This window comes from Pinus tabuliformis, chromosome J, assembly GCF_031772625.1.
Source record: "Pinus tabuliformis cultivar Carrire ecotype Pingquan chromosome J, CPIR1, whole genome shotgun sequence".
Classification (NCBI taxonomy): domain Eukaryota; kingdom Viridiplantae; phylum Streptophyta; class Pinopsida; order Pinales; family Pinaceae; genus Pinus; species Pinus tabuliformis.
Genome location: NC_142295.1, coordinates 582,954,972 through 582,973,660, shown reverse-complemented (window position 1 = coordinate 582,973,660; position 18,689 = coordinate 582,954,972). Strand labels below are relative to the sequence as shown.

Here is an 18,689-nt window from a genome sequence, read left to right as displayed (position 1 = left end):
AAGAGAAAACATGAATTCATGAAAAGAAACCAATGCAAGATAGTTAAAAAAAGGGGGATAAATTCATCTGGGATAACTCGACTATGTGTGATGTACTTTTGAGTACCAATCAATTATTTTCTCGGCTAAGGACATGGTTAAGGTTGTCATTAAACTTCAAATATAACATTGTAATCCATACTAGATTAACTATCATTGACAATGGTCTGCTTTATGATTGGATGGAGGTCATGTTTCCTATGTTATTAAGACCTTGTCTTATGACAGATTCAATCTCAAAACCAAATTTAATTGGTATTGTACAATTGTATTATGCGTGATTACCTCTATGTTATCATTTTCTCTCATTGTGTTGAATTTTCTTGCAAACATATATGACCAATATTAGCTCATTAGAAGCACTTAAATCCTTTGATATGAATTTATTTAGTTGGGCTCTGGTTTTGATCCATTATTTCTCTATTCTCCATTTGAAAAATCGAGCTTGGTTTGATTGGACCTGCCTAGATGTAGTTGTGAATAAATAATTTAAAGGAACCTTTGGCATTGACTTGATATTATGTTAATGATACTAACATTGTTTGAAAACATGTGGATAATGTGACTGATGCAGGGAGACTGCAGGAAGCAAGTGTTCGACAAGAATACGAATGCATTGGAATAAAATGCATTTCTTCATATTATTAAATGCAATGAAATTGAAAATGAGGAATCATAGTTAAATGGCGGGAAACATTTAATCCGTAGCTACTCAAATAGTAGTATTGTTATATTAAAGTTATGATATTAACTGTTGTAAACTAGAATTTAGAAGAAGGCATCTAAAGTCTCTCACAAAATTGATTGAAACAAATGTTACAAGTAGCAATTGAAGGAGATTTGCTGGTAGAACTCCTTTGTATCCTATATCTGGGAAAGATTTGATTCAGGTGGCAATGCAATGGGAACTTGCAATTTTTAGAAACAGCTACCAAAGAACAAGGAAATAAATTGTAAGATGTAGAAAAGACTAGAGAATACACTGAGAATGGTGTGAATTTAAGGGGGGGAAGAATGTAATACCCCTCCGTTGCTATCATGTCGAATAAAGTTAGACTGAGTTATGGTAGAAAAGCTAGGTCTGGAGGTAAAAATGGGAGTAAATATTTTATTACCAAATAGATAAAGGGAATTTAAATGCTTGGAAAATGAGACACCTAGAGATGAGACTCTTGCCAAATGAAATCCCATTGGTGAATGGGAATCGATAATTATTTCATGATAAGAATTATAGATAAGCTTAATAGATGGGAGATAAATATCCATTAAGTTGCTTAGCTAGAGAAATATGCTAAGTTTGGAAAAAGCATAAAAGCCTCGTAGGAGAGAAAGGCGAGCTTTTATGGGAAAATCCTAGGCAAGTGGATAAAAATATCCACATAAGCGGGACGCCGCTAAAGGAAACCTTATCATGAACGAAGGGAATTAAATTCCCATTGAAGAAATCAACAAGAGTTTGTTGATCCTTGGGAAAGTATTCTCAGCTCAGGGTGAATTGTTGAAAGTTAGCTTTAGGTTGGGTGGATGTGTTTTGTTTTCCAAGTGATACCCTATCAGCTATTTAGTTGAATGGTTGGGTGGAGGTGTTATGTTTTCCAAGTGACACCCTATCAGCTATTCGATTGAATGCGAGAATGGAGGAACCATTACTGGCGTATATGAGCCCTATGCACAGAGCTTCAATGTTTGACCATGGAGAAAATTTGCTCTTCAGCTTGCTAAAAGACGAACAGGTGACGAGGCTCATGTCCCTTCCAAGCCCCTCTGCCATAAGGAGTGCAGGGATCTGGAAAGAGAGGCTTCTATTCTACAATATTCTATCTTCCAACAGCGGGGAGTCGAATTCATTGAAGTATGTGGGTCTAAAATTTGAAATGGAGTCAATGAAGAAGTCTCAAAGGTATTCTGTGATCATAAGCCTGCAGGACAAGTGAGTTCCGTGACACGAAACAATTCATTCATCTTAAATGTAGCTGTTGACAATAGTAATAAATATTTAAAATCAATTTATTGATTACATGATTCACAATTAAAAAGGGTGGAGGAAGAATTTGCATAGTTCGAGAACTGCACTTGCCATGTTGACAACAGACAACGTGAGAGAAGGACTTAAGAGGCTGGAGTTAGAATCAGTTTCTTGTATCTTGATGCAGGCTATTTTGGGGTTGTTGATATATCTTTCATTCCGAATAGGCATTTCTTGGTTCATTAGGGATCATTTTGTAGGAAAATAAACCAGTTCCATCCCCGATGCCTTTTATTTCTGCATTCTGATGATGTGCACGATTGGTTATGGAGATATTACTTTGACGAGAATAATAACAATGTTGTTTTCATGCTTGTTGTGTTTTTAGGTTTTGGGCTTACTGATATTTTTCTTACTGGAATGGTATCATACATTGTGGGATAAGTAGATGAATTTCTTGCTCCAAGCTATCAACGGAAGCTACCATGACATAGTGAAGACGTATTTTGTTGATGTCAGGAAAAGTAGGATGTGCATCAGAAATGGAGGGTGAAAATTGCTCTCGGCATGGTAGTGTTGTGTATTGGTGTTGGGTGCAAGAGTGATGCACCGTGTGGAGAGATTGGGATGGATAAATCCTTTCTACCTATTGACGATGTCAATGATGATGGTTAGCTATGGAAACTATGCCTTAAGGACACTCATAGGTCAGTTGTTTGCAACGATCTAGCTTATGGTAAGTACCCTTATTGTTGCGCGAGAATTTTTGCACTTGACAGAAGCAAGCATTCATAGTAGCTATTGTTTTCTTGCGAAATGGGTGTTGCAAAGAGATATGATAGTTCAGGATTTGAAGGCTACATGTGTTTACAACAATGGGTTGTGAGGTTTTCTGTCCCTTCCTTTTGTCCCTTTTAATTTTGTGATTCGTGCAAGTCTCCTTTTGGTTTATTTTCCAGTTTTTCTTCTTCTACAATCTATATGACTTGAGGAAGAAGCATTACTTTTATTAATGGAAACATAAAAACATATTTGTTCTTGAAAGCTTTTCGAGTTTACCAAAAACTCAATTCAAGAAAGTAGATAATAGATTTTGGGGAAATAGTTAAATAGTGATGCATAAAATTGTAATGCAATGGCTTGGGGTATATATATATATATATATATTCCCATAATGGTCAAGAGAGAGAAGTAGAGTTGCACTGGAATGAAGCTGGAGCATATGAGCCACTCTCATCGATATTAGTGGGTGAACGCTTGGATCGATGCTTCCCCTGGAACCATCTCCTCGATCAATTTGTACATTATTGCAACATTTAACTATGCGTAACTTACACTGAACCTCTCTATAATTTTTGGGAGAGTTGTAAGATGCACAAAATAAGGCATGAAAGTATGAAGAATTTTAGATTTGGCAAAGTAGCATAAGCTTCGATCATGCTACATGGTTCAAAGGATGCAGTGAAAAGCATCTTGAAATATCTACTGCAAACTCGTGAAGCATTGGAGTTAGGCTTAGATTATTCTATAGCTTAACTTTTGACAGTTAAATTTGGTAAGGCCTGGTGTAGTGCAAATAATTTGATGCTAGAAGTTTAAGTGTGAAATTTTTTCCAAGTGATTCGTAATTCTGGTGAAAGTACAATCAGGGTTAAATATATGGGAATTTAGCTAGACCTGGAGGAGATAATACATGGCGACACAGTTATGTGAGGAAATGCATGAAAACCTTTCTTTTATAGTTGAATGTGTAGGATTCTAGAAAACCTTACCATAGTATAATTGACTTGGTGACCTGGAACTGGCAGAAACCTTGGGGACTATGCATACTGGGTGGGGCAGAAAACAGAGGGAAAACCATGATTTTTCTTTTTAATTTAAGCATGTACTTGTTCTAGGTTAGGAAGGAGTCCAAGAATATGGTTGCGTGATGTTAAATGGTTTGAAAACATCCTATTTTTTCTTCACACAATCAATGTTCGGAGTCGGCTTTTGGAGTTGTTGGGGACTAGTATAAAACAATATGGGTGTCCACTTGTGAAATGACATGCCGTAATGTTGCAATCAACGAACGAGAATTTCCTGCAAGGGATGTGAGGTTCAAAAAGTTAAGAATCATTGCCCCTTCGACATTTGAATAAATATATGTCTCATTAAAAGACTATATGAGTTGAGAGAATTGGGTGATAGATGGCACATGTAAACTGGGAAATAAATAGGTCAGTAAAAGAGGACATGAGATTCTCCACAATTACAAAGAATAGTAGTAAAGGAAGAATATTACTAGTCCTTAGTTTTAACATTAAATTTCCATTACAACAACTAAAAAAAATTGATATAATTAAGCAGAAGAAAAAAAATATGAAAACATAAGAAGGGTCTTGAACTGGAGATGTGACATATCTTAACTCCATTGCAGAGCGTTTCACAAGTCGAAGCCGAAAATTTCCTCATAAGACCACATCTTCACTAATGATTCCCAACTTAACATGGACTCGAATTTGGACTTTTACATTTATTTTAAAAAATTGTAAACTTCACTCAACTTGACAAAATTGAACTTTTCATAACTTGAACTTGACTCAACTAACAGAATTATTGTTCAACCCCTCGTAAAAACATTACTTCTAATTACAACCTTATCACTCCAAATTTACAAAAAAAAATTACACCTTATCACTCCAAAATATATCTTCTTCTCATACACAATGCACTAATACAAAAGAATTTTTTCTTATTACTCCAAAACAAAATATAACCTCATTATTACAAATATTTTAAAAATAAGCTTTAAAGACAACTCTTATCGCTCCATAAAAACTCATTGACATATTAGGTCTCAAAAGATAAAACAAATCCACTTATTACTCCAAAAAGCACAAATATGTCTTTCCCATGACCCATAAAGATTTTTAAATATTCCACTCATTCTCCATCGTAACTATACCAATTCAAGCTTTCACACAAGTAACATTTAACTTTTTGAATCTACTTTAGTCAACTCACGTTCCCCTTTTGACTTAAAAAAAGCTGATAACGAGTTTATACATGTTTCTTTTCGGAATCCCAATTAGATTCATTCTTAATTCGAGCTCAAATTAACCCGGTTGAAGATTAGAATAGGTAGAGGATTAGATGATGCCCGATGACACACATCGGCTCAAATGAAAATATGTTGAAGGCATACATCAGCTCCGATCAAAAGTATGGTGAAAAAGGCGCTAGCAACTACGTATCGAACCTCTGTTGTCCTATGAGTAATTTCTTTACAAGTACGTATGAGAGATTTCGGAAATGTGATTAATTTCTGGAATATACATACCGTGCTAACGACTCCATAAGGCGAACAACCAACAAATGCAGAACCACGTTGTTTTAAGTTGTACAACCTCAAGCTCAACACTACGATCCATGGTTGTTTTTATAAATCAATGGCCTAACGTTGCCCCACGGTTCATTGGAGATATCAATCACAGGTCTCAAGACGTTTTTGATGCAGATCTCCAAAACAAGTTTCAACCCGGGTCCACATAGAATAAATTACAGCGGCTACATCATGATTGTATACAAAAGAAATATGCAAAGGTCAATGCAGCACATCTCAGTGTGAAACACATAAAAACCCACAACTACAACGAATCCAAACACATAGATTTCAACACACAACTACAACGAATCCAAACACAGAGATTTCAATGCAGAGTTTGCAGAGCTTTTAACGCAGAGATCCATAGGGAACTTATGTTTCTTCTCACGCCAAACAAGAATACATTATTGGAACATCGATACAAATATCGTTGCAATAAAATAAATCCATCGATGTGTCATCCACTGGTGATTTTTGGAGAGTTCACTCTTGAGATGAAGATAGAACTCACTTAATAGAGTAACAGTTCAAACGGAAACCTAGTTTAGGACTATGTTCATGTTTTCTAGGAGTCTGTTCAACTTCCATAAATGTGTGTTTGTTATATATATTCTTCATGTAATGAATGGAAGGTAGAGTGTGTTCTATAGTGTTGGCATTTTGGCACAGTTGTGGCCCTATGGTACAGGTGTTGTCCTTGATGGCAACTCACTTTGGTGTCAGACCTCAGTTCAGGCACTCAGAATGAAGGAAATCTTGTATACGCAGGTTCACCTTGCCGAAGACGCGTATACACGTGGGTTATACGTTTAGAAGTCGCGTATGCGTATACACACACTTTTATGCACAGGAAAGCGCGTACATGGTGGGAAACTTATTTTTGGTCCATGGTTGTTAGTCCTTGGAATTTGAACCTATGGTTTTGGACCAAGGTATCTCGTCAGAAGTGTTGACCCCAGGTTTTGGGCCCTTGGTATTGGTTTATTATGGTTTTGGACCGTGGTATTGTGGAAGGCCTAAAACTATAAAAGAGGAAGGAGATCATGTGACAAGGCATCAACTGAATTATTATTGAATATCTGATAATGTACGAGATCTGAAATATTGGTGATTAGCATTGTGGAGCAGATCTGGATATGAATGAAGGAGGAACCTTAGCGAAAAGAAGGTTAGCTTGAATGATAATATCTTTGCATGATTTTGATCTGTTATATCTGGCACATGCGTGATCTATAAATCTGATAATATGGGTTAATCAGTGCCTAAATACTTGAAAGAGTGAATTATGTTTGTAGATTTGTACGCAGGTTTAGTTCAGCTAAGGCGCGTATATACGCAGGTTCAGTGAAGGAAAACAACGTATACGCAGGTTGTTCCATACGCAGAAGCGTATGCACGCAAGTTTCAGGCCATTAAAGTAGCGTATACATTTTGAGTTGTGTTTTTGCTGCTTCTGTTTATTGCTGTAGTGTTCTGGGTTCAGTTTTGGTGTGTGGTACTGTTACTGTGATCTGGGTACAGTCGTCAGAGAGGTGTTTATGTTGATTTAGTTTTGGTGAAAAGGTGATTGGTTGATGCAGAAATTCTTGATGGTTGATTGATGTTATTTGTGGATCCAGTCTAAAAATTTATGAAATGTGGTCCTTGAAAGGAAGAGAAGGTTGTAGCCTTCTGTAGGCCAGCACCTACGTACTAGTATCTTGGCTAGTGCAAGAGCTAAGGGGGTTGTAGCTCCCTTCCAGGAGAAGCTGGAAAACGAGAGAGAGTTGTAGCTCTCTGCAGGTTGCAGCCTGCGTACTGGTAAAAGGACTGCACCAGTACATTTGTAAAAAGAAGTTTCTAATTAAAGAAAAGATAGAGACGAATTGCAGCAGGTGGTTTTCACCCACATTGGGTTTCCACCTTATATCTTGTGTTCTTGTGTGCGATTATCTTTCTGCTCTGCTTTACTATTTCTGGTTACTGGTTATTTGCTTCTGAATCACAGATTAATAACTGACATCTGAAAGATAAATCAAATTATAAGTCTGCTTTGTATACGCGGGTTTCTTTATCTATAGTTGCATATATACGCGGTTTTTATTAAGAGAAGTAGCGTATATCATCTGGAATTGGAAAAGGAAATATTTGACTTGATAATACTGATTCACCCCCCCCTCTCAGTATTATTTCCAACAATTGGTATCAGAGCAGGTCCTTCTGAAGAAGCTTGATCGCTTGAAGGAAGATCCTTCATCATGAGCAACTATGAGAGGGAAGCATCAAGCCACCGGTTTTTGATGGAACAAACTTCGTATATTGGAAGGTAAGAGTTACTGCCTATATTCAATCGTTGGGTACAGAAGTTTGGGATATCATAGATACAGGATATAATTTTGCAGCAGCAACTCCTACAAATCCGGCTGAGAAGAAGAAATATGAAACAAATGCAAAGGCGGTCAATACTCTATTGGGATGTCTATCTCAATCAGAATTCGTGAAAGTTATGCAGTTAAAATCGGTAAAGGAAATATGAGAAAAGATTGTCCTAAGCTATGAAAGAGATGATCAGGTAAAACGAGCAAAACTTCAAACCCTCAGGATTCAGTATGAAAATCTCAAGATGTATAATGATGAAAGTGTGGCTAACTATTTTCTTCATGTAGATGAGATTGTTAACTGTATGGAAAATTTTGGTGAAGAAATAAAAGAGGCTGTTGTGGTTGAAAAAGTTCTAAGATCTTTGTCCCCTAGGTTTGAATCTAAAGTTTCTGCAATAGAAGAAAAGGAGAATCTACAAAGCCTTAAATTGTCACAGCTGCACGGTATTCTAACTACTTATGAAATGAGGAAAGGAGGACCATCAGACAGGAGAGAAGCTGCCTTCAAGGCTTCAGGCAAAGGCGAGTACTATGAGTCAGGACGCGTGTTAGAAGAAGAAGAAGAATCAAATTTTGTTAGAAATCTTCAACGGGGTACTGGACGGTTCCGAGGTAAGTTACCTTTCAAATGCTTTTCGTATGGAAGAGTCGGTCACTATGCTGCCAAATGTACTCACAAGGATAAGATTGAAAAAGGTAAGGAACCTGTTAGATGGAACAAGAAACAGAATGCAAATAAGAAAAGCTATTACACTCATGAAGATAGTGATGGACTTTCAAATAGTGACGAAGATGAACGAGGTAATAAATATAAACTTTTAATGGCTTTTGAAGATGATGACTACATGGATGCTATAGATGTAGAAGGTTTTTCTGAAGAGATGACTAATCTCAAAATCTGCTTAGAAGAGAAAAGTGAAATTATTGAGTCTCTACAATATCAACTGGCTGAAAGGGAAAAACATATTGAAAAATTGGAATGTGAAATCGTTTGTCTTGGAAAGGAGATTGAGAAAACAAAAGCTATTAATCTTAAATCTGTTAAAGGATCTGAAACTCTGGATGAGATTATCAATGTGAAGCGTTCTCCACTAATCAAGACAGGTCTGGGATATAATGGAGAAACATCTCAAGCTTCTACCTCCAAAAGTTATCTTGATGCAGCAAAGAAGAGCGAGCAAAGGCCTAATAGAAATCATTAGGTAAATCAGGGATAGTTTAACTCAAGAACGAATAAAGACTATCAAGGAAATCGGGGAGAAGCTACCTTAAGGACAAACAGAAGCTACAATCAGCCACAGGTAAAATCTTCCCAATTTGCCTCAAGAATGGATGTCAGTAGAAACTACAATTGATTGGATGATAGATTTGATATTCGCAGGAGTTTCTTCAATGGCCAATGTTTCTCTTGCCATAAGTTTGGTCACAAAGCAGCTCAATGTGTTGCCTATAAGACAATCATGACTAGAGAAGCTCAAAAACAAAGGAATATGAATGGAATCACGAAAAGGACTTATAACAACTTTTCGGCCCTTGAAAATGAAGTTGAATGTTCTATTTGTAATAACTTTGGTCATGAAGATTCTGAATGCAGGAGTAGGTTTTGGAAGACAACTCAGAAGGAACATACCTCAAGTGCCAGAACATGGAGAATGAAGGAACCATAGCCAGAAAGATGTGGGATAGCCTTCTATGCAGAAGGACAGGAAAATATATGGTATATCGACAGCGGATGTTCAAAGCATATGACAGGGGATAAAGAAAAACTTGAATCATATACTGCAGTAGAAAAGGGGAAGAAGGTGTCTTTTGGAAATGATACCCCTGCAGCCATAAAAGGAAAAGGCACTGCTCAGTTGAAAGAACAGGTCAAAGCTGGAAATGTTTTGTATGTTGATGGCTTGAAGCATAATCTTATAAGTGTTAGTCAGATGTGCGATCAAGGAACTGAGGTAATATTTCGGTCAAATGGATGTAGTGTTCGTGATCTTGATACAGGAGAAACAGTGATCAAAGGCAGAAGAACTCCAAATAATCTATACATATTTGAAGAAGGACAACAACAATGCTATTTAAGCAAGGATGATGAACACTGGTTATGGAACCGGAGGTTGGGGCATCTAAGCTTTTCACAAATAAGGAAAGCATGCAAATACCAGGTAGTTCGTGGTCTTCCAGATATCAAAATTCCAGACAACACCATATGCAAATCATGTCAGTTTGGTAAGAAAACCAGAACTAACTTTCCTGAGAAGGAAGGATCAGCTAGCAGGCCTCTTGAGCTAGTCCATACAGATGTATGTGGTCCATTTAGGACAAGGTCACCTCGAGGAGAAGAATACCGTATACTATTCATTGACGACTTCTCTAGGTTTGTTTGGTTAGGACTTATGAAGCACAAAGACGAAGCATTCGAAAAATTCAAATCCTTCAAAGCCTTGGCTGAAAATGAATCAGATTACAAAATTAAGTGCCTCAGGTCCGACAGAGGTGGGGAATTTACCTCAAATGAATTTTTTGATTTCTGTGAAGAACATGGAATAAGAAGGGAATTCTCTACAGCTAGGACTCCTCAGCAAAATGGAGTGGCGGAAAGGATGAACAAAACAGTCCAACAAATGGCTCGTGCTATGCTTGATGAGTCTGGAACTCCCGCAACCTTCTGGGGTGAAGCTGCATACGTAGCGGTTGTTATTCTCAACAAAACAAATGTCCGAGTGAACAACACTCAAACTCCTCATGAGCTCTGGTATGGTGAAACTCCTTCCGTAAAGCATTTCAAAATTTTTGGGAGCAAATGCTATATTAAGAATACTGATGAGCAGCTTGGCAAACTTGAACCTAGAGAAGATGAAGGCATTCTCCTTGGTTATTCTCCCTACAGCAAAGCATATAAGTGTTACAATAAAAGGCTTGGAAGAATTGTTAACAATATTGATGTAGTGGTTGATGAAAAAGGATACATCCCTAGGGAAGTGAATCATGAAAATATCAATGAGGATAAAGACTACTCTCTAAATCAGACAGATAATGAAGAAGAACCCCAAGAGGCACCAGAGGAACAGATAAGGATAGAAGAAAAGACTCCATCCAGGTACATTCAGAAGAATCATCCAGAATCTCAAATTTTGGGGTAGAAAGAAGCAGATATACAAACAAGAAGAACAATAGCAGAAGCTTCAAGCTATTTGGCATTGCTCTCTTCCACTGAACCGCAAAATGTAAAAGAAGCATGCAAAGATGAGTGTTGGGTTAAGGAAATGGATGAAGAGCTTGAGCAGATCGAAAAGAATAACACTTGGGAGTTGGTTCCTAGACCAAAAGAAAAAATGTCATAGGAACAAAATGGATCTTCAAAAATAAGTTGAATGAAAATGGGGAAGTGATTAGAAACAAGGCCAGACTTGTTTGCAAAGGGTATGCTCAACAGGAAGGAATAGACTTTGAAGAAAATTTTGCTCTCATTGCTAGACTTGAGGCCATCATAATGTTCCTTGCTCTCTCTAGCTTCCAGAAGTTCAAATTATTTCAAATGGACGTAAAATCAGCCTTTTTGAATGGAGACTTAGAAGAAGAAGTGTACATAGAGCAACCAGATGGCTTTATCCTTGGGAATGATCCAAATCTTGTATGTAGACTTAAAAAGGCTCTCTATGGGCTTAAACAAGCTCCAAGGGCTTGGTACTATCGTTTGGATAAATATCTTCATCAACAAGGTTTTTCAAAAGGATCAGCAGATAGCAATCTCTATATAAAAATTGAAAATAACAAATTGCTAATACTTGTTGTGTATGTAGATGATATTATCTTTGGAAGCAATGAAGAAGCTATGAGTCAAAGCTTTGCCTTGGTGATGCAGAAAGAATTCGAAATGTCCTTGCTTGGAGAACTGACATACTTTCTTGGATTGCAAATCCAACAAAATGAAGGCGGTATCTTTTTGTCTCAAACCAAGTACCTCAAGCAGATTCTGAAGAAGTATGGCATGGAAGATTCAAAAGCAGTATGTACCCCCATGGTTACAGGATGCAGCCTCAGTGCAAATGATGAATCGGAAGCAGTACATCAACCAACCTATAGATCTATGATTGGAAGTCTTCTTTATTTGACAGGTACCCGACCAGACATCATGCATGCAATGGGAATAGTTGGAAGATTTCAGGAAAATCCAAAGGAAACTCATCTTCAGGCAGTCAAGAGAATCTTCAAGTACCTTCAAGGAACTCAAAACTATGGCTTATGGTACCCTAGAGATACAGATCTCACACTTCATGCTTACATAGACGCAGATTGGGCCGGAAGCGTGGATGATAGGAAGATCACAAGTGGTGGTGCATTCTTTATGGGTTCCAGATTAGTATCTTGGTTCAGCAAGAAACAGAGTTCGGTTGCTTTATCTACAGCTGAAGCGGAATATGTGGCTGCTGCATCTTGTTGCACTCAACTTCTTTGGATGATGCAAACCTTGCAGGATTTTCAAATCACATGTACTCCACCTATCTCTATCTTATGTGATAATACAAGTGCAATAAGCATTTCAAAGAATCTTGTCATGCATTCAAAGACCAAGCACATACCTATCAAATATCACTTTCTTCGGGAACAAGTGCTTGAGCAAAAAGTCAAGTTGGAGTATGTTCCTTCTAAGGAACAAATTGCCGATATCCTCACCAAACCACTGCCCAGGGAAACTTTTGAATATCTCAGACAAAAGCTGGGAGTAGTTGATGCTTCATCCTGCTGTTGAAGCTTGTCTGTATCAAAGAAAAGTTGGTGTACGCGAGTTGGATGAGGGGAATCCGCATACATACGCCGATTTATACAGGTACAGTCGCGTACTTGGAGAAAATCAGCAAGGATAGACTCTGGTTGAAGAGAGTCTGATATGGGTCTGTTAGAGACCTTCAGGCACGGGTTCAGGGGGAGCAGATAATCTTCTAATAATGCATTTTTGGCATTACCTTAGAAGCTCTTGGTTCTAGTACTCAAGCTGTTTTTGGTTCAGGTGGATCAACTGTAGAAAGGAGATCAGAAGGAGAACATGGTTGCTGATATATACAGTGATTGTTAGAAGTTGCTGATAGTAGTTATTGGTCATTTGCATAAGTCTTGATATTTCGTCTCTATGTCATGTATATTGTTTTATCAAGGTCATGTAACGGCCTATTTTGGTTTCCCCACTATGCCTGGGATGATTAATGTGATTGGTTGTCATATGTAAAATTCTAATGTATCCCCACTTGGTTGGGTGGATGATCCCCACTTGGTTGGGTGATGGTTGTATGTATTGAGTCTTTTGGTGATAGGAAGGTCTTTTATGATGTATATGGTTCTTCTTGAAGAACATCTTTTTGCAAATCTTGCCTACTGTCAGGGGGAGCATGTTCAGCACAACAGAGTAGAGATATCAGCATGTACTCAGGGGGAGCACAGCCCTTTGCCCTTGATGACAAAGGGGGAGAATGACTTTGAGGATCGTGGGGTTGCCATCAAGTCCAAAGGGGGAGATTGTTGGCATTTTGGCATAGGTGTGGCCCTATGGTACAGGTGTTGTCCTTGATGGCAACTCACTTTGGTGTTAGACCTCAGTTTAGGCACTTAGAATGAAGGAAATCTTGTATACGTAGGTTCACCTTGCCGAAGACGCGTATACACGCGGGTTATACGTTCAGAAGTCGCGTATGCGTATACATGCACTTTTATGCACAGAAAAGCGCGTACATGGTGGGAAACTTATTTTTGGTCAATGGTTGTTAGTCCTTGGAATTTGAACCTATGGTTTTGGACCAAGGTATCTCGTCAGAAGTGTTGACCCTAGGTTTTGGGCCCTTGGTATTGGTTTATTATGGTTTTGGACCGTGGTATTGTGGAAGGCCTAAAACTATAAAAGAGGAAGGAGATCATGTGACAAGGCATCAGCTGAATTATTATTGAATATCTGATAATGTACGAGATCTGAAATATTGGTGATTAGCATTGTGGAGTAGATCTGGATCTGAATGAAGGAGGAACCTTAGCGAAAAGAAGGATAAGTTCTATTGATGGGTCATAATCTCTTGGCTTGAATGATAATATCTTTGCATGATTTTGATCTGTTATATCTGGCACATGCGTGATCTATAAATCTGATAATCTGGGTTAATCAGTGCCTAAATACTTGAAAGAGTGAATTATGTTTGTAGATCTGTACGCAGGTTCAGTTCAGCTAAGGCGTGTATATACGCAGGTTCAGTGAAGGAAAACAGCGTATACGCAGGTTGTTCCATACGCAGAAGCGTATGCACGCAGGTTTCAGGCCATTAAAGTAGCGTATACATTTTGATTTGTGTTTTTGCTGCTTCTGTTTATTGCTGTAGTGTTCTGGGTTAAGTTTTGGTGTGTGGTACTGTTACTGTGATCTGGGTACAGTCGTCAGAGAGGTGTTTATGTTGATTTAGTTTTGGTGAAAAGGTGATTGGTTGATGCAGAAATTCTTGATGGTTGATTGATGTTATTTGTGGATCCAGTCTAAAAATTTATGAAATGTGGTCCTTGAAAGAAAGAGAAGGTTGTAGCCTTCTGTAGGCCAGCACCTACGTACTAGTATCTTGGCTAGTGCAAGAGCTAAGGGGGTTGTAGCTCCCTTCCAGGAGAAGCTGGAAAACGAGAGAGAGTTGTAGCTCTCTGCAGGTTGCAGCCTGCGTACTGGTAAAAGGACTGCACCAGTACATTTGTAAAAATAAGTTTCTAATTAAAGAAAAGATAGAGACGAATTGCAGCAGGTGGTTTTCACCCACATTGGGTTTCCACCTTATATCTTGTGTTCTTGTGTGCGATTGTCTTTCTGCTCTGCTTTACTGTTTCTGGTTACTGGTTATTTGCTTCTGAATCACAGATTAATAACTGACATCTGAAAGATAAATCAAATTATAAGTATGCTTTGTATACGCGGGTTTCTTTATCTATAGTTGCGTATATACGCGGTTTTTATTAAGAGAAGTAGCGTATATCATCTGGAATTGGAAAAGGAAATATTTGACTTGATAATACTGATTCACCCCCCCCCCCTCTCAGTATTATTTCCAACATATAGAGGCAGTCTTACAGGTGGTATTCCACACCTGTAAGTTGCTCAGTTGATTTAATAAACTTTGGTTCATATTTTGACATGGTATGAGAGCTACAGGGCTAAGGATGCCTGTACCCTGAGTGGAGAGAGAGACCAACGTGTTTGAGGCGAGATTAATGCGAATTTTGGTGAGAAAATCGCGCTGATTTCACTTCTTCCCTTACACGATTTTTTATCTTAAGAATGGCGCGAGTACGCATTGGAAAATTGCGTCGACCTTGAAAGGTGAAAAGGCTACGTGGTTTTTGCGATGGGCTGTCGTGGATACGTTTGGAACTACAGTTTTTTATGAATTCGTTTGATGTCGTTGAGGTGATTGTTGGTCATGGATGAGGTGTGCATTCTGTGGAGTGTGTGAGTTGAATCAAGGTTGCATGTCGTTGCGATTGAAAGGAGCCACTGCAGATCGATTGTGCCACTATGCCGATCGACTTGGGATCTGTGTAGATAAGGAGAGCTGACAGTGAAGTCTGCGTGAGGTGAATCACATCATCTATTGCTGCGTGAGGTGAATCCATCTGCGTGGAGGAGGCCGCAGGAGGTTGCCATCTTCTATGTAGGAGGCCGCCATCTTCTGTTAGATACCTTACACGCCTGGACTACTATTGAGGAGGCCGAGGATTACTCTCGTGGAGAAGCCAAATCTAGGTTCCATCCCATACAATTGGGGCTGTAGATCACGCAGCATGGAGGAGGCCGAGTTGTCAATTGGGACAGTGGTATCTTAGAGATCACGCGGAGAAGGCATAGATTGAGACTACAGATCACGCAGCGTGGAGGAGGCCAAGCTGTCGACTGGGACGATGGTATCTCAGAAATCTGTTGTTGTAGATTTGCTGCTCAGTGTGAGAGCTTCTTCCATCAGCGTGAGAGCTCCTTCCATCTGCACGAGAGCTTGAGGCCAAGTAGAGATCAGAGGCGGTTCATGAGGCCGTCATTGAATTCAAATCAAGGAGCTGGTGATGGTGGTCATCCGGAGGTCATGGTGATATTTTTTTTATGTTTGATAAGTCACGGTGAAAGGAGGGGCTTTGTATTATTTTGAGGGGCGATTATTTTTTTTTTAAAGGAAGGAATTGAAGTAACCTTTTTTTTTTTGGAAAAAAAAACGGGGGCCGATTGAAAAAAAAAGGGGATCTCGGCTCGTCTTTTTGGATTAGGCATTTGAGACAGTTTTTTTAAAAAGATCTGGGCTTGTTTTTTTTAATTGTTGGGGTTGAAGGTTTTTTATTCATTCAACATGAATAATCAATTAACATAAGCTTACCTCAATGAAAACAACAAGCTGGATGGATCCAATTACTTCGGTTGGAAATTCAAGTTGGAAACCCTGCTTGAGGGACATAATGCATGGAAAATTGTGAACAATGATGAAGTGAAGCCAAACCTCGTTGTAGGAGGAACAACAACAACAATCCAAGACTAGGACAAGCGGGAGACTAAGGCGAGAATGCTCCTGAAATTGTCAGTCAAAGATTGCATTATTCCCCATATCCATGATTGCAAGACTACACCAGAGATCTGGAAGACGCTCAAGGATCTCTATGAGGCCAAGAACACCAATTGATTTTTGTTTTTGAAGAGCAAGATTCTTTCCATCAAGATGGAGGATAATGAGATAGTTGTGGCATTCATTTCGTAGATCAAGGAGCTCAAGAACAAGCTGGGTGACATCGGTGAAGCTGTGTCAGATACAGATTTGGTCATGATTACCATGAACGGTATGATTTGTTGAGAATGCAACAAGATGATGGAGCTTAGTGGAAAGGAGTCGCCTTCACTAAGTGGGCCCACAGGCAAATTATGGCGCAGAGTCTATTTTTAGACTATGTCTATTTTTAGACATATGGATCATGGTCTATGAGTTGCAAGATGTTGTTTATGGATGATTGGTCATGTTGGGAAAAAATAGATGGACTTCTATTTATGGTTCACAACAGGAGTGATCAAAGTCTATTTTTAGACTGCTAGGCTAAAAATAGAAACAGTCAAATATTATTAGCCCTTAGTAATATTTGGACTATAAAATTTATCTTATTCTATTGGAGCACTTCAGTTCGAGCTACGGATGTGGCACATGCAGCTGAAAGAAGGAAATACGCTTTTCTTATGTTAGTTGAGCTATTGCATGGAGGACTTCAGTTAGAACTCATGCATGTGAGTTCTATGGAGTTGGTTGTGGAGTTGATGGAGTTGTGTTCAATTGAACTAGTTGTATTCAGTCTAATTGGAGAATACACTAGTGATGAGTTGTGTGAATTAATTGTTAAACTAATTCACTAATTATTAACTCATAAAGTAACTGAAGAATACATCAGCTAACTCAGTGCATGGACAGTTCAACAGAGACAAGTGTTAGAGGTAAGTGAAAGGGTGAGTTGTGACTATTAGTTGTGCATGAGATTTGCACAAGCAGGGATTGAGTTATGCCAATGAGTATTGCGAAGTATTGTCCAATGCCCACTAGAATATCCTGTGCTCACGTGATTTCCAGTGTGAGTGATTTTCACTTGGTATTGTGCAATAGAGGCAGCAGAGCAGCGGAGAAGATTTGAACCTGTGATTGATTCAGATCTGAGCTAGTTTTGTGTGTAACAGGTGGAGATAGTGCTGAGTACTTGTGAGGAGTATTGTATTATGTAATGTTACATGTTCTCAATCATTAATATACAGATAGTGTGGGGTTTTCAGCTGTAAGCTTTCCTCAGGTTACATACTGTGTTAATGTGTGCATGCTATTGATGTTTCATTGATTTTAATGCTGCTAAATTGATGATCAACGTAGAGGAGCTTATGTATTGTGCATGTATTCCGCAATAGTGCATGATCAGGATAATATCTGTTGAATAAGTGTCATATTATTCAAAATTTCTACATGGTATCAGAGTTGTTGATCATCAGATCTATTATTCAAAAAGTGTTTACATTCTATTTCTTCAGGCAGAGTTTGTAATCGAGCCAGGTAGCCTCTGGATTCATCCTTCCTTTGGAAGGTGAGATATCTGGTAAAAGCCCATACAGTCAATCTCTGTATGAGAAATAATTTGTTCTCATGAATCTTAGATCAGAGGCGGTTGAGTTTGGAGCTGGTGGAATTCGAATTTGCAGCAGTGTTTTCTTGGTATCAATGTGGCAATGTCTTTCAACGGATTGCGATTGGAGTATGCTCTTGAGGGCAGCTCAAACTATATTGCATGGAAGGACAAGATGGAGGCAGTGTTAGATGATAACGGGCTGAAGGAGTTCATAAAGGCTGATGTCCCAAAGCCTACTGATACTACGCAGGTTGATGCTTGGAAAAAGGAGACAACAAAGTGTCGAAGGATTCTGTTGGAGGGTGTGAAGGATCACATTGTGTCTAGCCTGCATGGAAAGGCTTCTCCATACTTGATGTGGAAAGCATTGACTGATCTATTCCAAAGCAAGAGCGATTAGAGGAAGCTGGCGCTCAAGGATAAACTCAAAACCATCAAATGTGAGAAGGGTGACAGTATGCCCAAGTATCTCACAAAGTTCACTCAGTGTCGAGATGAGCTGGGAAGTGTGGGGGTAACTGTCGATTGTGAGGACTTGGTGAGCTTGGCTCTCCTTGGTCTTCTGAAGAGTTGGCATTCCTATCAGGAATTTTTCAATGGTCGGGAGAAATTGCCAGGATGGGAAAGACTTTTGTCAGATCTTGTGCAGGAGGAGATCAGGTGGAATACCAGGGATGGATCTTCATCAAAGGGAACTGATGAAGAAAACTGCGCTTTGGCTGCCAAAGCAAAGAAGGGGAAGAACAAGAAAGCTTCTCAGTCTGGTGCGAAAGGCAAGAAGCAGGACATGTCCAAGGTGAAGTGCTTTCACTGT

General features: G+C 38.8%; 1 pseudogene; it reads left to right on the top strand.

Moving 5' to 3' along the window:
• The first annotated feature begins 1,673 nt into the window (after window positions 1–1,673).
• LOC149228328 (two-pore potassium channel 5-like) lies at window positions 1,674–16,575 on the top strand (annotated as a pseudogene).
• The last annotated feature ends 2,114 nt before the right edge of the window (window positions 16,576–18,689 follow it).